This window comes from Myodes glareolus, chromosome 8 (assembly GCF_982192425.1).
Source record: "Myodes glareolus chromosome 8, mMyoGla1.1, whole genome shotgun sequence".
In the NCBI taxonomy this organism is placed as follows: Eukaryota; Metazoa; Chordata; class Mammalia; order Rodentia; family Cricetidae; genus Myodes; species Myodes glareolus.
In genome coordinates this window covers 67021428-67046021 of record NC_142033.1, presented here as the reverse complement: position 1 = coordinate 67046021, position 24594 = coordinate 67021428, and the positions used below count along the sequence as shown (strand labels likewise).

General features: G+C 43.3%; 1 protein-coding gene across 6 annotated transcripts in view; it reads right to left on the bottom strand.

Moving 5' to 3' along the window:
- The window catches only part of Clnk (cytokine dependent hematopoietic cell linker), a 229445-nt gene that overhangs the window by 166611 nt on the left and 38240 nt on the right, over nucleotides 1-24594 (bottom strand). For 2 of the 6 annotated variants that reach the window (XM_048414951.3, XM_048414953.3), the window contains exon 1: nucleotides 737-892. The exons of 2 other annotated variants lie outside the window; for them this stretch is intronic. The gene's annotated coding sequence lies outside the window, so the exon portion shown is untranslated. 2 more of the 6 variants (XM_048414952.3, XM_048414954.3) reach the window with 2 other exon arrangements.

Sequence of the window (24594 nt, the reverse complement as noted above, 5' to 3'; positions counted from 1 at the left end):
CTTATTCCCCCCTCCCCCACTGGAGTTTGCTGTCACTACCTTCTGAGTAAAACCTGGAGGAGATGACTCTAGGCGCCATTGGAGAGTAAGCATTACATCCCTGCTTTATCTAACTCAGGCTCCTCTGTCTTGGGAAAGGAGGGTGTCTGCCTTATCCTAAAGCCTACATCTTTCACAACAAAGCTAAAAGAAAACTGTATTAACTCAGAAATCTATCTATCTATCTATCTATCTATCTATCTATCTATCTATCTATCTATATATCTATATCTATCAATCTATCAATCTATCAATCTATCTATCTATCTATCTATCTATCTATCTATCTATCTATCTATCCTCAGGGCTGAAGGAGTTGACTTCTCCTTTGAATGACTCCCTATTCTGAGGCTGTCTTTGTATGGGTTGCTCTAATGGAGGCTATAAAAACTGCAACAGACCCTGTCTCCTGACCTTAGCAACATAGGCTTGGGGCAGGGGTACGAGCTCCAGGATAGACTGAAAAACCCTTCGTTTTCCATGCATTAATGGGAAGACATCTGAAATCCTTTCCTAGTAGAATGAAGGAGCAGAGCTGAAGGAGCTGGTTCCATTTGGCTCATTTGCTGGGATATGGAAGGTCCAGATTCATGCCAGGAAAACCTTTTCTCTAACTGTGCAAAGCTCTTTCTAACAACCACTGTGACAAATGTACCATGAGACACACGCTAAGACAAGGCTGTCCTGTTGAGTTTACCTGCTCAGTCTGTGTTCAGTTAAGAACTCAGCGTTGAGATGGCTGGATCCTGGAAGGGGAGTCCTCGGCTGCATCCTGGAGAACTCAGGGTAGCATGTAAGCCAGGGGTTGAAAATTTTCCATCTGCTCAGAGGAGTCCTTCAGCAGAGACTTCTCTTTACGTACCTGTTAGTTTTGGTTTCCTGAGAAATGAAGCCACAGAGCTGGGCAGTCTGGCCTCGCAGCAGGCCAGACTTCCTCTTTATGAGTTGTGGTGCTAGCCTTGAAGGTGTGGAGGCTGAGGTCCCACCACTCAAAGTTGACCTTAAGTCATACAGATTCTTTGTGCAGCCCTTCATAAGAATCAGAACACGTGGCAGCAGATCGCTGAGCAACTTGGAGCATAAAAGCGAGCTTTGCCTAGTGGACGTGAACTGTCTTGTGACTGAGTGTTGCAATGACGCCCAAAGTCCCCCCGTACTCATGGAACCCGTGACGGATTCTTCTGAAACAACTGAGACTCAGAAGAGAAATGGTTGGCTCCTATTCTTGCTGTGCTTGTTTTTGGCCACAGGACCTCCATCCCCTTGCCATTTATTTCATAGGTAATTCTCATAACTACGTTTTCAGAATTGTTGTAAAGACGAGCAACAGAATGCAAAGTCATGTAGCACATTTGGAGCGCATATTAGATACTCAATGTGCTTTCATTTCTTTCTGCCTTAACCTTAGTCCATTAAAGCTGACCTTGTTGAGTGGCCATTGTGGTGGTCCTTGAAAATTTACTGTTATTTATATTGATTTTATTGATGTTAAATTTTATATTAAATTCCTAAATTATTTAAAGTAAATCCAAAAAAGTTTATTTTTATTTATTTTTGGAAGGGATAACTCTGGTTTTAACTTAATGAAGGAAGCCCTAAAATAAGCACCCATGGAATGTTAATTATAAGCCAAGAATTGCGCTAAGCAGGGTTAGCTATCAGTCTACTCAATAACCACACGAGGAGAATAATATTTATTTCATCTTTTTGCAATTGTGAAAACTCAAGCCTAAAGGGATACAAACAATTCATTCACTTTATCAATGAGCCTTTATTACACCCGGGGCTTAAAACAAGGTCTGTTTCATGGGTTCACTGTCATTTGGGTCAGGTCAGTTGGTTAGTTTGGTCTGCTAGGGTTTGCCCAAACCTGAGTCCCATGTAGAGTAGTGGTGTAAATAGTAACAGAGATGTATTGTCTCCCAGTTCCAGAAGTTGGAATCTCAAGATCAAGGTGCCAGCATCCTTGGTTTCTTCCTGGGCCTGTGGAGGGGGAAATGTGTATCTGGCATCTTCTAAGCTTGTAGATGGATCTTTCTTTTCACACAGCATCCTCTGCTGGTTGGTTGAGCTTCCCCATCAATCCTCTCCACATCTATTCAAATTTCCCCTTCTTGAAGGAACCAGTCAATCTGGTTCAGGACTTACACTATGACCTCATTTGAAATGTGTGTCTGTGACAACCTTCTCTCCATATAGGTCATATTTTGGTATTTTGGGGTTCAGGACTGCTACATATGAAATTTGAAAGGATGTTTCAACCATAAGAGGGACTACTTGTGTCTTCTGAACGGATGGTTGTTGAGTACCCGGATGACCAAAGATGATCACATTCATGCATTTGTTAAAGTGAAGGAAATCAGCCCAACCCCTCAGTTCTCTACACTGCCCCTTATCACTCTGCAGGCCCTTCAAGGCATATTGTCCTAAGGTTTGAGGCTCTTTGGGTACAAGAGAGAGGAGACCACACACACACACACACACACACACACACACACACACACACACACACGTTTTTCTTAAGTCTGTGTTCTCATTCTGTTTGTTTAGGTCTCATTGTCAAGGCAAGACTCCTGGTGTTTCATCCAGAATGAGTAGAGAAACGTTTTCTCAAGACACAGATGTAGAAAAGTAAGTTATAATGAAAAAGCTCATGTTCATATTTAGTTCTTAGGATGTTGAGAAGCCAAGTCCAATATAAAAGCACCATGTTCTACTAAGGAAGAATTAAAGATCATTTGAAAGAGTGAGAAAGTGGCTATATGTAATGTTCATTGCCTTTTTATTTAAATAGAAAAATAGTTCATCCATTATCTACTAAATATTTATTATCAAGGGTACATGTGCAGTACTTTGGGGGTTGGATAGGAAGCAGGATCAGAAGTTCAAGATCATTTTTACAATGTGAGTTTGAGCTATACTTGGTTACATGAAACCCTCAAAAAACCCAGAAAACTATTATTAACCAAGCACACTAGGAGATGCTGATACACAATTGGGTTAAAGATATACCTGCTCTTTATCCTTCATAGATAATTTTCATGAACAAATTTTACAAACATAGAATTGCTGATTGCAATCAGCACAACGAGTTGGGCCAGCTTGGGCTAGGTGTAGAGACCCAGAGGAAAAAAGAAAAATTATTGCTGCTTCATGGGGACAGTAGGGCAGAGAGCATTGAATAAGAAGTGCTAATCCTCCTGCAACCTCACTGGAACCCTGAAACACAGCTTGCTCCAATACGGAGGGGACTTACCTAAATATAATAAAAGCAGTCAATATACAGCAAGCCGGCAGCCAACATCAAATTAAATGGAGAGAAACTCAAAGTGATCCCACTAAAATCAGGAACAAGACAAGGCTGTCCACTCTCTCCATTTCTCTTTAACAGAGTTCTTGAAGTTTTGGCTATAGCAATAAGACAACATAAGGAGATCAAGGGGATTCAAATTGTAAAAGAAGAAGTCAAACTTTCATTATTTGCAGATGATATGGTAGTATATATAAGTGTTCCCCAAAACGCTACTGGAGAACTCCTACAGTTGATAAATACCTTCAGTGATGTGGCAGGATACAAGATCAACTCAAAAAAATCAGTAGCCCTCCTATATACAAATGATAATGAAGCTGAGAGGGAAATATTACCTTTCACAATAGCCACAAATAGCATGAAAGAGCTTGGGGTAATACTAACCAAAGAAGTGAAAAACCTATGTGACAAAATCTTTAGATCTTTGAAAAAAGAAATTGAAGAATATACCAGAAAATGGAAAGATCTCCCATGCTCTTGGATAGGTTGGATCAACAGAGTAAAAATGGCAACCATACCAAAAGCAATCTATAGATTCAATGCAATCCCCATAAAAATCCCAACACAATTTTTCACAGACATTGCAAGAACAATAATTAGCTTCATATGAAAAAACAAAAAACCCAGGATAGCCAAAAACAATCCTGTACAATAAAGGAACTTCCAGAGGCACCACCATCCTGACATCAAACTTTATTACAAATCTACAATAATGAAAACAGCTTGGTATTGGCATAAAAACAGAGAGGTTGGCCAATGGAATCGAATTAAAGACCCAGATATTAATCCACACACCTAGGCACACCTGATTTTTGATAAAGAAGCTAAAATTATACAATGGAAAAAAGAAAGTATCTTCAACAAATTGTGCTGGCATAACTGGATATCAACATGTAGAAGAATGAAAATAGATCTGTATCTATCCCCATGCACAAAACTCAAGTCTAAATGGATCAAAGACCTCAATAAAAATCTAACCACACTGAACCTGATAGAAAAGAAAGTGAGAAGTAGTCTTCAATTCATGGGTTTAGGAGACCACTTCCTAAGTATAACCTCAGTAGCACAAACACTGAGAACAACAATAAATAAATGGGACCTCCTGAAACTGAGAAGCTTCTGTAAAGCAAAGGACACAGTCAATAAGACAAAAAGGCAGCTTACTAAATGAAAAAAGATCTTTGCCAACCCCACATCCGACAAAGAACTGATCTCTAAAATATATAAAGAACTGAAGAAATTAGCCATCAAAATTCTAAACAACCAAGTTGAAATATGGAGTACAGAACCAAACAAAGAATTCTCAACACAAGAATCTCAAATGATGAAAAGATAGTTAAGGAAATGTCCAACATCCTTAGCCATCAGGGAAATTCAAATCGAAACAATTCCGAGATACCATCTTACATCTGTCAAAATGGCTAAGATCAAAAACACTAATGATAGCTTATGTTGGAGAGGACATGGAATAAGGGGAGCACTTATCCATTGCTGATGGGAATGCAAACTTGTACAACCACTTTGGAAATCAGTATGGCAGTTTCTCAGCAAATTGGGAATCAACCTACCTCAGAATCCAGCAATACCACTCTTGGTCATATTCCCCAAAGATGCTCAATCATACCACAAAGGCTTTTGTCCAGCTATGTTCATAGCAGCATTATTTGTCATAACCAGAACCTGGAAACAACCTAGATGGCCCTCAGCTGAAGAATGGATGAAAAAAAAATGTGGCACATTTGCACATTAGAGTATTTCTCAGTGGTAAAAAACAATGACATTTTCAATTTTGCCTGCAAATAGATGGAATTAGAATACACTATCCTGAGTGAGGTAACCCAGTCCAAAAAGTTGAATATGGCATGTACTGACTCATAAGTGGATACTAGCTATAAACAAAGGATATTGAGCCTATAATTCACGATCCTAGAGAAGTTAAGTAATAAGGTGAACCCTAATAAAAACATATATAGATCTACCTGGAGAGTAGAAACAGACAAGATCACCTGACAGAATTACGTGTGTGAAGGTGGGGAGAAACAGGAGGGTAGAAGGGGAAAAGGAGGGGAAAAGTGGAGGGTTGAGGAGAACTTGAGGGATGGGATAGCCAGGAAGGACAGAGAGAAGAGCAAGGAAAGAGATAACTTGGTTGAGGGAGCCATTGTAGGGTTAGCAAGAAACCTGGCTCTAGAGAAATTCCCAGGAATCCACAAGGATGATCCCAGTTAAGACCTTAAGCAATAGAGGAAAGGGGGCCCAATCTTGACTTGCCCTGTAGTCAGACTGATGGATATCTTAAATATCACCATAGAAACTTTATGTAGCAACTGAAGGAAACAGAGGCAGAGACCCATATCGGAGCATTGAACCCAACTCCCAAAAACCAGTTGAAGAGTGAGAGGTGTGAGAATATGAACAAAGGGGTAAAGACCATGTTGAGTACACCCACTGAAACAGTCTATCTGAGCTAATGGATGCTCACCAACTCCAGCATAGGACCAAACTAGTCCCTCTGAATGTGGTTGACAGTTGCATGGCTGGGGCAGACTGGGGGACCACTGGCAGTAGCACCAGGATTTCTCCCTACTGCATGTACTGGCTTTTTGGGAACCAATTCTCTTTGAATGATATCTTGCTCAGCCTTTATATAGTAGGGAGAGCCTTGGACCTTCCCCAGAGCAATGTGCCTTACCCTCTAGGAAGATTGAATTGGGGTGGAGTGGAGGGGGGGTATGTGAAGGAAATGGAAGGAGGGGAGGGAGTGGGAACTTGGGTTGTTATGTATAATGAAAAAGGATTGTTTTCTATTTTAAATTAAAGAAAAAGAAGTACTGAGCATGGTGGCTTTTCTGGGACAGGATGGCAGAAGTTCTCACATGTGTAACAGGCTAGGTATCCCATACTTTGGGTTCATTACTTCCTTTGGGGAGGCGATGAGGAATGCTGAGGTCTCCATGAAGAGGGAGAATTTGCTAGACTCGATGAGGGGAACAAGGGGAATGAAGGATGGAAGGAAGGAGAGGAGGAAGGGAGAGAGAAAAGAGGAAAGAAAGGCAGAGAAATAGGGATGGTGTGAGGAAAAACATTAGATGCCCAAGGGTTGGATACCTGGATGCCAGGCGGATAACCAAGCTCGCCTGAGGAGCCCACAAAACAGCAAACTGCTGCAGTACAGAAGGAACAGGGAGACGGTGGCATGGGCATAGCTAGAACCAGGTGACACTCACTTGGCTGAGGGCTGCAGCTTACATTTTCTCTTTGCTGCTGTCCCTCATACTGCACATCTTGATACTCCTCCCAAATCCCTTCAGTTTGCTGTCAGTTGATTAATTTTGTGCTAATTGTCATATGAATTCTTGTCTCTTGATCCCCATGCTCCTCCCCACCTGCGTGGTCTGTTAGGCCCACAAATTATAAGTCACCAAAGGGGGTTTAAAGAAAACTCACTAGAGGCTGGGTTTGGATATGCAGATGCTGAATATTCCGCTGTATCGCTGAGGGGTGCTTGGCTTTGACAGGAGTATAATCCTTTTGCTTTCCTTCAGAAGCCCGGGACAAACCCTCATAACAAGGCTCTTTCTAGAAGGAAAAGGAGGAGGAGTGGATTTGGGGGAGAGGACAGGTGGGGGACAGAAGTGGGAGGAGTGGAGGAAGAGGAAGTTGTGGTCGGGATAGAATGTATGAGAAAATTAAAAACAGCAGCAAATGCCTGGACGACAGCAGGCGGTTGGAGGCATGCCTGTGATGGCTGAACTGGTGACTGTGGATTCCAGAACTGTGCCTGGCTTACGCTGAACATCTGTTTCTTTGGTTTGTCCCTGGGTCTCTTGAAATCATGAAAAGATGGGGACTACCGTTCATCTAACTGATGAACAAACAATTGGCCCTCTCTGCATCTGAGGATGTGTGGTCCAGCAGAGCTTCACGTGGGATGGAGGAGGGTGACTGTGCCATCGCTTGAGCTAGGGAGTTGGTTACATTTTCACTTCTTTCTAGATAATTCAGGCAAAGCACAACACCCTTTAAGAAACAGAAGTGTTATTCCAGAAACTGGGAGAGAATAGGCTCCTTTTTAGCTGGTTGGGATGTTGAAGTGAAAGGCTGGGTAGCTTTGGAGTCACAGTTACTGGCTGGTTCAAATTCTACACAGCCTCACCCACTGAATGAACTCAGGCAAGTACTAAGTTTAACTACCTCTTGTCTGTCTCATCTCTTAAGGCAGAGTGTGATGCTATGAATTTAGCACCATAATGCATGGAACTGTAAGCTCACCTTCAAAGGTAGCTAGACGTGTGTGTGTGTCAACCACCTAGAATCCATCCAAAGAGGCCAGCTTTCCACTTTCCCCTTCAATTGTTATTGTGAGTTCAGTGTCCATTAAAACTGACATTTCAATATATATTTAAAAATTGTTTTTAATCTTTTAAATTTCTGCAGAATTATAAGAAGGGGAAATAAGTCTCAAACTTATATAGATTGCAGAATGTTTCTCTGGTCCCTGCATCTCTAGAAACAGATTTCCCATGTGTAAGTACTCTGGGCAGATGCAAGCTTGATTCTACATTCTGTTCCTCTATCTACAACAGGGTGCTGTGCTAGGGAGAGAGAAATGCAGAGCCCTGCCTAACCTTCCACTTTCTTCCTGATGGAGCTTACTCTTAGTTTTGTTTTCCAATGTTCTTTCTTTCTTTCTTTCTTTTCTTTCTTTTTTTGGGGGGGGGGGGAATAAAATGAGTTCAAGTGTTAAACGAAGCAGAGAGTTCTGAGTAAACACCCTGACACCTCTTGGCTTTCAGTTTCCTGCTTGCAGCTGGCGCTGCCTGCCATGTCCAGGCTCCTGTCAGACAGCTGGTCTCCGGCCGCTGTCAAGGGCTGCACTTGCGTGGTGCAACTCACACACACTCACACCCCGCAAACACAAGACAATCCTCTACACCACCAGGGGAGAGGGTTGTGCTTATTTGACAGGCTCGCTTTTTTTTTGGAGAGTGCTGTCTCCCGCAGTGAATCGAAATCCACATATTTTAAAACAAATTATACGAGAAGTCCTGTGTGGAACCTGGGTTAATTAGTACGAGCTTTCCTGATTTATTACAGCTTAGCATCTGCTCATTACTGGCGCCTCAGGCAATTGGACACTGGGCGCAAGTCAGAGAGGGGCTCAACTCTCTCTGATTGTACTTGCCTCTTATCGTCTATCCTGTGTTCCTGGGATGCACGTTGTAAACTCCCAGCCCACCCCAATTAGCTAATACTCTCTTTCATAACACAGTAGTGTCTTCCAAACTGGACATTTGGGGTTGAGTTCAGTTTAAGTGTTGCCCTCTGCTGGAATTCAGACATGCTCAACTTCGGCTGGCTCTGGGATGCCACTGGATACTTTTTATGACTGTTAAGTAGTTACTAGGAGAAAAGCTCAAATTTAAATGTGCTTCGTGTCTTGGGGATACTGTATGTCCCCACACAGCTTCAGGTGTTCCTGGTTGCTGGCTCAGTTGCCACGGCCAGGCATCCTACAGCAAGAAGAATCCATACAGAGAACATAAGAGCTTAGGGCAGGAGCTTGCAGGCCCCATGAGGGGCAGTTTATACACAAAACAATTCAGACATGCTTTCTAGAGTGGTTGTCTTGCGCCAATATTGAAGTCCTTTGAAGCTGCCAGGGGTAGAGAGGATAAGCCAGCATGGCAGAAAACTTCTCTAAAACCTTTGTCTCACACTGTGTTCACAAGTTCATGGCTGAGCTTACAGCAAGCTTCTCCAGAAGGGCTTTATTGGTTAGTGTCTAGACTTCAGTTGAGTCGATAATTGTTCTAGGCACTTCACATAGATTATATATATATATATATATATATATATATATATATATATATATATATAGTCTCTAGATGGGCACTTTATCTCTGCTACGAATTTGAGGAAGTACACTCAAAAGTTCCACGTTCTCACAACCTGAGTGACAGAGTCATTTAACTCCAAGTCTGGAGTGAGGGCTGAAAGATACAGGTACTTTGGTCCTGTTACACAGCATGGGGACAGGCCATGGTTGAACCTTGTGAAATGCCAGTGGCACACAAAATACACAAAATTTATATCATATACATATGTAGTATCATAATATAGAAAATATACATCACAGTATAACGAAAGAGTAAAACAGGGTGAAGCAAGATGTTGGTCAGGACATTTAGCTAAGGGGACTTGAGTTTGAATCTGCGCAGAGGTGGCAGGTGAATTGAGTGAGATCTGGGTTCCAAAACGGACCCAAGCAGGGATTACTCCAGAAGACAGAGATTGCTAAGCAAAGGGAACATCGGGCGAGGTCCCCAATCTTTGCGTGTGTGCGCAGTCGATGATAAAGTCCTGGTTGGTGACTGTCTTTCCTGACCCATGTCAGATGCCCTTACAACACACCACCGAGCAGCTGAACCGAACCGATCAGAGTTGAAGCCTGCTGATTTTCATTCATGAGAATACAGAGGGCTAGTGAGGTTGAGCGAACAACCTCACGGTGAACTGGAGAAGAGCTGAGACCGAGGCCCGATCCAGGCATCTCAACCCAAGTCTCTTCTGGGCACAGCAGTGTCTCTTAATGCTACACGGTAAGGCACCGGAGCTAACTGTCTTTCTGGAGCAGAGCCTTGTTTAGACAAATCTGGCTAGGGATGTGACATCATCCCCAAGAAGAAAAAAAAAATTCTGCTGTGGGTTGTTTGCCAAACAGTTTTCCCTGAGGTTAAAAACACTGTAGTATTTTTAAACTATGCAGGCAAAAATCACTCCCTCTGCACACAGGGACCCGGCTCTTGCCAAGATTGCTAAATTGGCAGGGCAAAGGGCCCCACGCCATCTGTCCTCACATTGACTGTGTTCAGGTCTTGAAGGAAGAGTTGGATTAAGGGAAAGAAAACTAGCACAGAATGTTGCTGAGGAATCCCATGGTAGGCTCTCAGGGTTAGCACTGGTGGGGAACAGGCTGTGGGTGGGATGGAGACAGGCTCAGAATAGAGAAAGGAGGAGAGGAAGGAGGCTGCATTGGATACCCAGGATGGACCTGGACCTGTGGTGTGATAGAGGGACAGCACTCCTCCTCCTCCCTCTCTTTTTTCTCTTCCTGTATAAAGCAGAAGGAAAGCCCAGGTACTTTCCTGTCTTTAAGGCTGTCGGGAGCATTGATAGCTGGTGTGTGCAGAGCAGCCACACGTTCTAAGCTCTCGCCTGCACCGTGTGCTTTGCTTCATTTGCATTGTAGGCTACAGCACACCCCCCACCCTTAATATCATTTTCGAGACTCAAAGGCACTCATTAAAGAATTTTATTTGGGCCCTTGAGCTGGCGGGGCACTGAGCAAGAATGGACTCGGATTTTTAACCTCGTGTTTCCATCTTTGAACAGAGGGAGTGAAGATGCTACAAAGCGAAGCCTCAGAGCTGAGTGCTAGTCAGCAGATGGCCTGAGACCTGATGCTCAGCCTCCAGTTCTTTACGAGGATCCCACATAAGGAGAGCCCTCTGCAAGACTGGAGTCCATTAAGAAACAGCAGGAAAGTGGCACCTTAGCGAATGACCTTGTGTACACATCGGTACAGCCATTATAAAATCAGTGTGGATGTTTCAAATAAAAAGCCTGGTGTCTGGGGTTGAAGAGATGGCTTAGCACTTAAGAATATTTGCCGCTTTTGCAGAGTACATGGGTTCAGTACCCAGCATCTGCACATTGATTTACACCTGTCTGTAACTCCAGTTCCAGAGAATCTGATGCATTTGACATCTATGGGCACCTGGACCCATGCGGTGCTCATGCATAAAAGCAGGCACTCAAAAATGAAATGTGTGGAGGGCCGCAACCATATTCTCCATTGCTTCAAGGGACAGAGGTAGAGATTGACCTCTGTGATCTCAAGGTGTGGTGGTACACGCCTTTAGTCCCAATGCCTGGGAGGCAGAGGCAGATTGACCTCTGTGACCTCAAGGTGTGGTAGTACACGCCTTTGGTCCCAATGCCTGGGAGGCAGAGACAGGCAGATCTCTGTGAGTTCAAGGTGTTGTAGCACACGCCTTTAATCCCAGCATTGGGGAAGCAGAGACAGTGGGACTATAATGCGCATGTGCTTGGTAACTTTCCACTGCTGCGACCCTGCCTACTCCCGAGGCGTCATCTGGGTTGATGGGCAGCGGACCAATCCAAGAGTGACACGTCCGAAGCGAGGACTGTTTCCTATATAAGGGATGGGTTCCCTCATTCTGGGTCTCCACTTTGTAAGCTTATGCTCTCTCTGTCAAGACACATTAAAGCTTTTCTGCAGAAGGATCCTAAGTGTGCCGCGTAGTTCTTGCTGGCGAGACGGTAACGCGGGACAGAAATGAATCAATCTTAATACAATCCCAGTGCCAGGCATGGGTAATACTGTAGAGTTGTCATTGATCAGTAAGATCCCATAACCACCCCCCCCCCAGGTATTGACATTATTTTTGGTTACCCTCTTGAACTTAATGGTAAGACCCTATGGCTGAGGACTACATGCTTGAGTCAAGACATGTAGAAATCAAGCTGATACTGACCAGGAACTTTATCCCTATTGATTAGCTTTAATAATACCTAAGGATTATAGATATATGGTATTCAACAATCTTACACATTTTTGAGTCCTGTGAGCTGTAGTAATGACTAGTCTGATAAGATAAGGCTACTGGTCCAATAGTGGCACAGATGTTATAGAAGTGACTGATCACTTTCTTATTAGATTTAAAACTGCTCTACTCATGCCTGGCACTGTTAACTGGGCCAAAAACCTGTGACTAAATAAATATTAGGTCCTAGGGGAGAACCCAATAGTGTTGTTCAGCTAAACTCGCATAATATTAAACCATTCCCCCAAATTCTTACCTTTATATGTATAAATCAGTGAGTCTCTCAACCCTCATCAGAGAAACTTCTTTTTACAATGAATGGTGATCAATACAGAGATCCACAGCTGGTCAACATTTAGATAATAGGAGACTGTGATGTGCTTATCTGTAAATGGGCCATCTGTATTGTATTCCTTCCCTCCAAGGTTCAGGGGTCATCATGGAAGAGGAGGGGAAGAGATCATAAAAATCAGGGGTAGTGGATATCTATAGAGAACATTATTTGATGGACATGACAGCGTCATTGCTCATATGAACTCAGAGCTGCTGTGACTGCAAGCACACAACCTACATAAGACCAAACCAGTCAAAATCCCAGCATGAAAGGCAGTGGTAGTGTCGGGTGGTTTATGAAGCTCTGCCCACAGTTAAGAAGCAGTTGGTAATGAATGGTTGCCAGGAGGGGGTAAGCCAGCTTTCTTCAGGGATGTAACCCAGAAAGAAAACTCATGCTCCAGTATATGGTCCCATACCAATGCACATATGGGCAGCAATAAATGGACCTAGCGGGTTTAAAGAGAAGAGAAAGAATATGAGCTTTGGAAGGAAAAGTGGTATAGCGAATAGGAAAAAACTGAAGAAGGAATGGAGGTAGTTTTTATCAAAGCATTTTGTATACATATGTAAAATTCTCAATAAAGGGTTAGATATAGTATAACAACGCACTAAGAAATTCCAGTGAAAAATTAAAAGAGAACGACCATATGACTTACCTATGCCATTCCTGGGTGTATACCCAAAGAACGTTACATTCTATTATGTATTTGCACATCTATGTTTATTGCTCCACTATGCATAACAGCCAGGAATTGTAATTAGTCTAGATGTCCATCAACAGATGAGTAGATGATGATAATGTGATATATATACACAAAGGGATTTTATTCAGCTATAAAGAGAAATTAAATTCTGAAATCTGTAGGAGAATGGATGGATCTGCAAAGTAATACAGACTCAGAAAGAAAATACTGAATCTTTTCTCTCATATGTGGATTCTCTCTCTCCATGTGTCCATGTTTGGATCAGTGTCTGTCTGTGTGTGTCTCTGTGTGTGTTGTATATACAAGGTCATATACGTGTGTAGATGGCAGAAGTCAGTGTTGCTTGTCTTTCTTCTTTCTGGGTGGTTGTTCATCTTATTATTTGAGACAGTCTCCTAGTCAACCTAGAGCTCCTCTGTTCTACTATACTGCCAGGGAGCTGCTGAGCTTCCTCCCTTACGCAGCGCTGGGGTTACAGATGCATGCTGACATGCATGGCTCTTCCTTAGGTTCTGAACTCAGGTCTTTATGATAGAAGGCATTTTTATGACCAAGCCATGTCCCCATGCCTAGGGGAGAAATATGTGTATGTGTTTGTGTCTTAGGGTGAATATAGGTCATAAGACTAGAATGGGTATCATGGGAGGGAAAGGTTGTCTTGGGGGTGGTGGTAGTTGCAATTGAGCTCATGTGACCCGAAGCTGGAAAGGAGCCTCCTGGGGTACAAGAATAAGAGTGGGGAGGAGAATGAATAGGGGCAGAAAAGGAGAGGAAGATGATTTATGATTCACCAAACAAAATGTTTGAAAATGCAATGAAACCCAATACTTTAATGCTCGATAAAAAATAAAAAATAATTAAAAAAAAATTACAGATCAAATAGCACACAAAGGGAAATAGGTTCCAAGGAAAGGGTTTTTGTTGTTGCTGTTGTTGTTTGTTTGTTTGTTTGTTTTTTGAATTAAAGTGTGGAAAGAATTGTAGGCACTTTAAGGAAAGAACTGGAAATGTTCTTGAATGAAGGGCTCCATGGATATGGGGTATTGTCTTTCCACAAATCTGCCCTATAGATTAGCCCTGGGTGCATCTCTGGTGCTCAGGGCAAGTTAGCACAGAAGAAATGTTCCGCCAGGCTGAGACTCTCTCTGCTGTTCACAATCTGTTCGGCTCACTTTCCCAGCCAGCCATGCAAATTAGCAGATGGAAAAAAGAAGAAGAAAGAGTTAAATAGACTTTCCGATTTCTGCCAAATAGTTTGACTATTAAGCTGTCATATGGCTGATGCTAGGTCTCAGATGAAGGCACAACCCTTGTCCTGAGAGATTGCTCAATATGGATGGTGCATTTCCTCTAATCACGGCTGGGGACTGTTGGAAATGGGTAACAGAATTTCACCTGGAAAGTATCAGCAATTCTGGAGAATGGGGAGGTGGGATGTGGGGCTTGCAAGACTGCTGTTTTATTTGGCTGTGCTCACGTCTAGCACATTCTAACAATGGGAGCAATAGGGATGAGAATGTGTAAAAACAGCTTGATAAAGATTCTGATGGTGCTGATGGGAGCAAAGGGGGAGTGACAGAAGTTGAGTGTAATTAAAGGCTGGATCTGCTGGTGGCAGTTTGGCTTTGGAGCCTGTTAAGCATTGAATTGTGTCTTCCAAAGAGATGTGCTCAAGTCCTAAGGCCGAGTACATTAAATGTGGTCTTACAAAAATAAGTCTTTGTAACTATCATTAAAGAGGAGATGAGGGGAGTTAAGTGGTTTTTAGGCAATTTGGTTTATAAAGTGAGGACGGACAAGTCTATGTGAGTCGAATAAAGCTGTGAAGATGGAGGCAGAGATTGGGGATAAGCTGTCACAAATATCTACTGAATGATGGATGGGGCCAAAAAATACCCTTTCTGGATACCTTGGGAGTCCCATGGCCTTGACAACATCTTCGTTTTGGACCCCTACTTCTAGAATACATTTCGCTTCATGAAAACCACGTGATCTGTGGTACCTATCCACAGGGACACAACAAACTAACACAGACCTGTAGGCTTGCCACTCTGAGATAGCAGTTTGATATTCCTATAGTGAAAGAGCTTTGATGTCGACGACTAACTCTCCAGTTCCATCCCACATTTTAATCCTCATGGAACAACTGTTACTTCAAATGCGCTTTTAAATTAATCATCTTAGGCTTCTGAGGAATACAGATAGATCATGGTCATGTGTTGTGGAGCGGGAAGATTGAGGTGGAACCCTCTTGAAACTGTGGTACTCAGACTTTCCATGGCTTGCACCTATCATGTGTTTAGATAGCACTCAGAAGAATACAGTGAGATAGTCTAGAGTCTCAACCAAAAGCCTGCCTGATTTTCTTGGCATATTCACCATCATCCTCAGGTTTGCTCTCAGTGGAGGAGAGGTGTAGTCTTTCTAGGCCCCCGTCCTAGACTGGTGTGCCTGAACCCTACGATTCAACTCATGACAGGTTGGGATAGGCAGGATAGCAGCAATAAAAAGAATAGGCACATGGATTTTTACTTTTGCTTATTCATATAGATTCCCAAATTCTATTTCATATTTTTCTCATCATTTGAGATTAAACATAGTCATTCAGTTCTAGACTTAAACCTTAGACAGCACCTTTGGACAGAGGTTAGGATCAGAGCCCCTTCACTGGTGGGAGGGCTGTTGACCTGTTGACAGCAGGTCACCCCCACATCTCAGAGTAGGTGTTATCTGTTTCTTTCCAAAAGGAGTTTGGATATATGGGTCCTTGAGCCATAAACCCAGATAGGGCCTGGGGTGTCCTTGCAATCAGTCATAGCAGAGTCAGATCCTCATTTACTCTACATCACTCCCCAGACTGAACTCAATGCCCTGCCTTGGGCCTATTTCTCTACAAGCCAATCTTAGCCTCAAAGTGTCTTTGGGACTTCTGGTGACTGAGGCTAGGGTTGAGAAGTCGAATGAAGTCTTCTCCTCTCCACATTCTCAGCCTAGTCAGGTCAACTTTCCAGTCATGAGATTCTCCAGTCCATTTTATATAAAGTAGAGGTGAAGCAGATGAATGGTTTTTCTTTCATTGTGATCAAATACCCAATAAAAATCAATGTAAGGAATGAGTGATGTATCTCGGCTCTCAATTGGGGAAAACCACGATAGCATGATGGCGGGGGAAGCATAATAGCATGAGATACTTGGAGCTGCTGTGGTGGGAAATTGTTTATGTTTGGGCAGTTTAGGAAGCAGAAAGAAAGGAATGCCAGCGCTCAGTAGAATTTCTTCCTTCTTGCTTATTCAACCTCCTTCCCTAGCCTATGGGATAGTTCCACCCATGTTCAGGGTGGGTCTTCTTTCTTTAGTTAAACCTCTTCAAAGATGCTTCTGTAGAAGTATTTCTAGAGATCTGTGTGTCTCCTACATGATTCTATAGTCAGTCAAGGAATCATGAAGATCAACCATCACGAATCAAACTGGAAAAAGAGGACAGTAGATGGACCAAGAGAGCTGGTCACTCTGGAGTCTGTAGAAAACATGAGCCCAATTATCTTTGCGTTGTTTGGTCTTGGCCCTCTCTACAGACATAGCTCTGACTTCAGCCATAGTCTGCATGGTCTTTGTGCTGCACCTGCTCCATTCCTACTTCACAGTACAGTGTCCACAGCTGGATCATTGAGCAACCGCCACTGAGTACCCAACTAGTACTGAGGTCTGACGCAGCACAGGACCCCTTTAGAGTCCTTGTGTGTAGCATGACGGGCCCGGCTTGTTGGGGTTTCTGTCCTGCCCGGTACCCCACAGTCGGCAAGAACCAAAGAAAATCACACACAGGATTAGGTCAGGTTACTTACTAGTTCTTATGACTTATCTTAACCCATTATTCTGATCTATGTTAGCCATACAGCTTGGTACCTTTTCCAGCTGTCAGCTCACATGTTGCCTCTTCGGTGATCTGCGCAGGAGTGGCAGAGGAAGCTTCCTGCTTCCCAGAATTCTCCTGTTCTCATTGCTCCACCTCTACTTCCTGTCTGGCTTTCCCGCCTATACTGCCTGCCTGGCCAATCAGCATTTTATTAAAACACATGATTGACAGAATACAGACAATTCTCCCACACCACATGTGTAAGCAACATGAGAAAATTAATTCTGGGAGAGTTGCGTTCTATATATTTGACATTGAGAGATTTGAGCTGTTGTCCTTTCAGCCTCTAGGAGGACTCTTCGGGACACAGCGTTTTATCAAGACCTAGGGAGATGACACCACGAGATTGTGAAGTGGAGCAATTACTCAGGTCAGATGCAAAACAGACAGCTCAGAGTCATCTTTTTATAGCGTCCCAGTTTTTCCTCGGTCTGGCCTTCCTAGGAGCTCATTGCTAATCAAATACTCAGCCATACTGTTTTAGACTCTATTTTCTGGTAAATCCAGGCTTAATGGTCTTAACCTACCTGTAAGCCACACTGACTGACAGTTCCAGGCTAACTGGGTCACCTGTTGAAACTACACATTCCTGGATACCTGAGAATGGTGATGACAATCAACATGTCAAGTTCAGGGCTTTGAATGTAGGACAACGCCTTCTAGTGATAACCTAAGAATCAATGTCCTAGCATAGGGTGGACTGGGGAAGAAGGATGTGATGTATGAATAATAACTAACATTTTATTTGCCTCTAACAACAGAAAAATCTCTAGTTGGGGCTAGAAAACCCACTTTCCATCCCTCAACCTCTGATGCATTTTCTGCCCTCACAGAATCAATGTTTCCCGACACATGTGAGCCAAAATCACGGTAGAGGGAAATACTTCAAGGGGAGTTCATTCGCTGGAACTGCCATGAGTGACCCCATAGCTTCCATGAGAAACCTGGACGCTGGCCCCGTGTCTGCTTCCACCCCAGAATTACCAATGAAGAATTGTGGCAGAATCCAGGATCGCTGGTCCTCAAGCAGACGCGGGCTCCTTGACAACTGTGATGATGTAAGGCTCTGCATGGATGACCTACTTAGGAGGGCCTCAGGGCTCTTCAGGTGTCTAAGAAATGCTGTTTATTCCCTCATTTCTGTTGGTGAGCAAAAGCAGCCATTGATGGTACTTACAGGTAAAGCACAATGAAAATACAATTACGGCATGGAGTGGAAGAGGAGTGAGAATCCGAAACTGACTTCCATCGTCTTTCCTGAAATCATCGGCTCCTACGTTCAAGGGCCCCACAAGAATGGCTTCTTATATCTGAGCACATGCTTTAAGTGGTTGGCAGGGGGGTGACACTGAGTATGGAGAGGAAACTTTGTCTTTTACTTTGTTCTCTCTCTGCATCGTTTTCTTTTGCAAAACTAGCTAAATGTGGTAGCTAGAGAATGAACTAGTGAGTTAGACAGAAATGACTTTACAACTCACCCTGACTTTTTACTGTCTTGGGAACATTGAACAAACCACAGACTCTTTCTCAATTTGTTTTTCTCAGTTTGAAATAGTGTTTCTTGTTTCCTTTTTTTCGTGAGTTGTGGTAATTAAATGAAACTAATTATACAAGAGTCATAGCATGCGATATGATTTAAATGTATTACAAATAAATATCCTTGCGATCATCAGACTAGATCCCGGAGACAGGAATTGAGTGTGTGCTATGGTTTAGATCGAAAATGTCTCCCAGCAGCTCATGTTGGCAACACCTGTTTGCTAGCTGGTGGCACTGATTGGGGAGGGTGTGGAGCCGTCTGGATGTGTGTAGCAGAAATTGAGAGATAAGTCTTTGCGGCAGTCAGAAGAAGGTATCAGACTTCTTGGAACTGGAATTATGTATGATTGTGAGCTACCATGCCAGTGTTATGTCAGGGACCTGCAGGAGATGCAAGTGCTCTTAACTGCAGAGCCAGTCTCCCAGCCCTAACCAGCATGGTAAGATAGCCCTAAAGGTTCAGTAGTGCTACTCATATCTCAGTATTAGTTAACCAGCAGTGGCCTATTTAAACTTAGCCTGCTCAACAGGAGGGAAATGATGCCTAGTACTAGAAACCTGGACCAAATCCAAGGGTTAGTGAGGCCTTGGACCTTAGAAGAGAACCTATTATCAACACTTTGCTAGATCAATGTAGGTCTTAACTACATTCTAAAACTATACATGAAGCTCTCACTCCTCGTCAGAGAAGTTTTTCATTACAGCAAATAGAAACCATTGTATAAAACCACAATTGTACACAGGGTAGAGGTCAACAGATCTTGGGAAGCCCACCCCCAAAGAATACATATTTTATACAACTCCTGCACATAAGGCTTATGGGATATCACAGGACAGGAGAGAGAAAGATTGTAAGACCCACAGAACCAGGAAGTTTGGCTATGAGGCTATGTCTTACAGAAACAGCTGTCTGAAGATGATCCAAAGAATAATAATATTCCATGGATAATGTACCTGCTAAGGTGGAAGGGAGAGAATCTCACAGGGCCCTATCCCTAGACAAAGAACTATATGCAACTAACGACTACTGGGAGAAGGGGAACTAGCCTCTCTCAGGGATGAGCCCCTTAGCTGCTTATCTAATACAGGGAGATCAGCCCCGAAACCCTATACACAGAAACAATAAGACTCAGCTGGTTGTATTTATACATCTGTGTATTTCTCTCTTTATAGGTAACAATGATAATCAAAGGAAAGGAGGCCATTGATTTGAGAGGGAGGAAGGGGACCATGGGAATAGGTTGGGGGGCACATGGGGAGGCTTGGAGTGGAAGAGGAAGGAGGAAAGTGACACGGTTATATTTTTATTAAGATACATACCAAATAAAAGGTAGTGGGTCTTTATGGTCATGCCTTGAAAGTAATCTTGGCTTCTAATTCTGATCCTAGCTCACTGCTTCCTGAGCTACCAAGATATGTAGAAGTCTAATGTACATCCCCACCACTGTAATCTCTGACATGCCTTCTCCACCATGATGGACTGATATTCCCTGATGCCTTGAACCAACATATACTCTTCCTCCTTTAGTCACTCCTATCCTCTATCTGGCCACAGGAATATAAGTGTAGTTAATACAGTATGTATCTGTGAGATGGGTTTCATTATTGTGCTGGATTAGGGCTACAAACTGAGAGAGGCAGATTTTAGGTCTTGGCTCTGATCCTTATCAATGCAACAATGACATGATAACTCTGGGGATGAGTCACGAGTTTCTGTCTATGTGGCTACACAGTGCAGGGATATGGTGGTGATTTTAGAGTCATTGATGGTGGTGGTCTGGAAGCAGGTAACAACACAACTTCCAAATTAGCAGCATCTAATATAGGATGTCATGCATATATTGCACCAAAGGTGTTTATGAAGCTGGACAAGTTTATAGGGGTACTTGTGGATAAGGTCCATCCTTGAGTTGATCCTTGGTCCCTGTACCCAGTATAGTCCCTTCAGTCAATGCCGCCTGGTACGTGAATATGTAAGTAAGGCATCAGATGGATAATGGAAAAATAAAATGTGCCATGCGTGAGAGACAGATTTGGTCAAACCTCAGAAAGTCTGGGAAGCTAATTTTGTTCCTGGCATTCTTAGCTTTCCTTCTTTCGTATTCAGATCCACCTGTGCCTTCTGTCCCTTGACAGAGCTCCCAAACCATCATCGTTCTCAGATATTTACTCTCTTTAACCACATCCTTCAAGGGAAAATTGAGGAGCACCATTGCACTTAAATGCGGAGGGACAGGCCCTTGTGGACCCTTACTGCTGTTTAATGTGTCATCTTGGTCTATTATGGGGTTCCCAGATACTTGGTCAAAAGCTATTCTTGTGTGTCTGTGAAGGCATTCCTTAGTGAGATTTATACTTATTGTCTGGCTGATTGGGCTTATCCAATCATTTCCACACACGAATAGAACAGAAAGACTGAGTAGGAGGAAATGCTTTTGCTTTGCTTGCTTGCTTGAATTGGGATATCAGTGTGTCTCAGCCTTCAGGCTGAGATGAGATGGATTGACATATTAGCTCTTCTCTGGTCTCTGAGTTGCCGACGTCCTTTACCATGAGCTCCGGTGGTACTTAGGACCTTGGATTCAGACAGGAGCTGTGCCTTGGGCTCTTCCTATTAGGCTGACTGCACAGCTCAGGGGCCTTTGACTTCCAGCCTTTTAATGAACCAGTTCCTTAAATCCTCTCTTCCTTTTTGATTCCCTTTGTCTGGAGGACCTTAGTGCCCTCATGGTATCAACTATTGTTCTTTTAAAAATATTATGATGATGGGATGTCCCGGGCGGCTCGCAAAGCAGCTTCTAGTCCGACAAGGATGGCTGTGGGTCCCTGCAAGATCTCCAGGGTGGCAGCGCCATGCGGCCGGGGGAGTCAGGTGGGTGGTTACGGTGGATAAAAGGCTCACAGGACATAGTATTATTTAAAAAAGAGGGAGACATTTATTGCTTAATGAAGAGAAAAACAGAGATACATAAGAAAAACATAGAGAGAACAAAGACACACGTACACACGACACGAGACAAACACACGAGAGAGAGAGAGAGAGAGGGAGAGAGAGAGAGAGAGAGAGAGAGAGAGAGAGAGAGAAGATGGTGGCGAGGGAGGTCCGAAGTGGCTGGGGTGGGCGTGGTTAGTTCTTAAAGTGACCACAAAGGAATAACATCAACAATTTCATTTTAGTAGAGATCAGAGAAGAAACAAGTTTGGCAGAAGGAAGGAAGACTCATTACAGGATTTAATGTGAAATGAGATAGAAAGAAAATGTGAGTGATAATTGAAATGGTTATTACATGGTCTATATAATGCACCTGCCATCGTAATATGCAGCAAACACTATGGGGTTGATAGCTTTTGTAGGAAGCCAACATCACTGAAGCTAAAAAAAAAATAGCTGGAGTGATGAAGCCTAACTGAAATCTAGGTCACACTCCAAGGCCAGGTAAGCATCCAGCTTGAATTTACAGAGTCCCTGAGACTACCATTGTTTTGCATTCAGGGCTGAGGTAGGATCCCATTACAGATTCACAGTGCTTCATGCTTCCCCAAAACTTGACACTCATGACCTCATTCAATCTCAAAACCTGACTTGTGATATAGGCATTATTCTTAATTTTACATATAAGCAAGCTCCAGCTGCAGAGACGTGATCTGTTAGTATGCAGAGCAAACAGGGGGCTCCAGCTGGAGCTGACACCTCCTGACTTCAAGCCATGTGATTTGTCCTTTATTCCAGGGAGGTGGCTCTTAACAGAGTTTACAGCTTCAGATTACTTGGAGAGCTGGTAAAGACCAAGGGGGAAATTGCTTGCAATTCCTGTCTTTCATGGTCTGTGCAAACTATGTCAAACTGTCATACTCAAGTGTCATGGTAGAATCCATATAATGATGTGTGTATCATTATAGCAAGCTTTGTCTTGGGGGATAAATTTACTCAACTCTTTTATTCTTTGGAACAATTCACCAGATAGGGATGATTCCTCCTCTCTGGGATGCTGATCACCTTCTGCACCTGTGAAAGCTTTTAATCCTCTCTCCAACATTTGCCTACTCAAAATTGTTCTAAACTCCCAATTCTTCCATTTCCACCATAAATATGTTGTTCATGGAGCACTTGCCATTCAGCACCTCTGCCTGAGTGGATGGTATTTTCATTTCATTTAGCTGTCAATCTTCTTTTACCTCTTTTTTTTTTTTTCAAACACAGAGATGCTTAAAATTTTGCTACAGATACTATTTCAAGCATGATTTCATTCATTGCTTGGGCACATAAATCAAGATACTTAAACTCCCTCCCCGCTCCTTATCTCCCTCCTGAGTCAGAGGGCTGAATGGCTTCCGGTGATTCACTGGTCCCTCTGTACTAGGATGTGAATGGAATATACCAGCAGTCATTGCAAACCTTCTCTGATCTTCTTGTAGTTATTGTGACCAGTGCTGGATGCTGGGAGGATAAGCACAGCATGGTCTCTGCTCTCAAGGAATTGTTACGAGGGGAGAGAGAAAAATAAAAGGACAGTTTGTTTCCTAAATGAAAGCACAGAGTTGCACACAAGGGGTTGAGGGGATGAAGCTGACTTACAGGAGGGTGTTCACAATCAACTCCTTGTGCTTGCTCATAGTCAACATTGGCTATCCCTGATGTGGCCAGCAGGAGAAGGGTTTCATTTGATCTGTCCTTCAGATACCTCTGTGATACAACTTGGCATCATTACATTATACAAACGGGGGAACTGAGAAATAGAAAAACGAAGCGAATCCACCCAGTAGGTTCAAAATCCCAAAGACTATTCATTGCTCACACTTTTAGATGCTTACACCATCTCCCGGGTGGTTGGCCAATAAGAAGAGAAAGGAGACACAATCTGTGCAGTCCAAGGGCTATTTTCAGAAACCAAAGAATGAGATGGTAGGGCAGTGAACCTCCTTGTGTGTGAGTTTGACAGATTTTTTCCATATCAAGTTGAAATACTTTTAGAAACAATCCCCCACGGCCCCACCCACACCAAAGATTAGAACCTACCTCTTAAGTGCAGAGCTTTGTATTCTGAATGAGCTCTCTTGGTGATGTAACACGCATGACAGTCTAAGAGCTAGTTCTCAGACGTTCATGGTAGACTGAGGAAGAAGGGCAAGGTAGGCTCTTACTTTTGACATTCTACTTGAATGGTATTGTGTCTTAACTGTGAAACGTCCTCTATAGGCTCATAGGTTTGAAAACTTGGTCCAAACCTGCTCTTTGGGAAGGTGATGGACACATTAGGTGGTGGACTTTGCTGGAGGAAGTATGCCACTTGGGGTGGGATTTTGATGTTTCATGGTCTCATTCCACTTCGTGTTTGATTCAATGCAAGTTGCTCTCAGGCTCCTGCCACCATACCTTCCTTGCCATGACAGACTCTAACCTTCTGGAACTGTAGTAAACATGAGCCTTTTCTACCTTAAACTGTACTGACAGGGCATTTTGTCACAGCAGAAGTGAAGGAACCAATCTATCCGGAATGACGGAGAAATCTTTATCTTTGACAACCACCCCCTACACAATCTCTCACCCTGTGATCAATTTTCTGCCATCCCTGAGTTTCTGTCTCAGTGTTCCTAAAGGAAGTCTTCAGGAATGCCTACAGTACATAGGTGTGGAGACACAAGCATCACAGGGTAGGGCCTGACAGGTCAACCTATTTTCTTAGCCTCCCGGGGAACAATTTAGTGACTGACCTTGAAGCCACTGACTTTGACCCAGAGAAACAGGGTGTGGCTTTAATTTTCCATGTCACCTTTCAGGAGATATTTGAAGGACAGGATTTATATGTGAAGACATGGAACCAGGGAGGAGACAAGCTGCCGGCCCTCACCATTGTTCATGTGCTAAGGGACAGAAAGACAGTATAGACATAGGAACAGAGAAACTGTGATGGATTGGGAGAAACAACAGTAGACAGGTTGACTGGGCCATGTTGTAACAATGAATATGGTCAGGTAAGGAGGTTGACAGGTGGTCCAAGGAGGGTCCACCCACATGGGATGGATAGAATGGGTCTCTAGACTAGACAGTGGTTCTGGAAGATAGTATTCTGGCTTTAAGAGTTCAGCTGTGTTGACAGCCATGGCTACACCTCAGGGAAG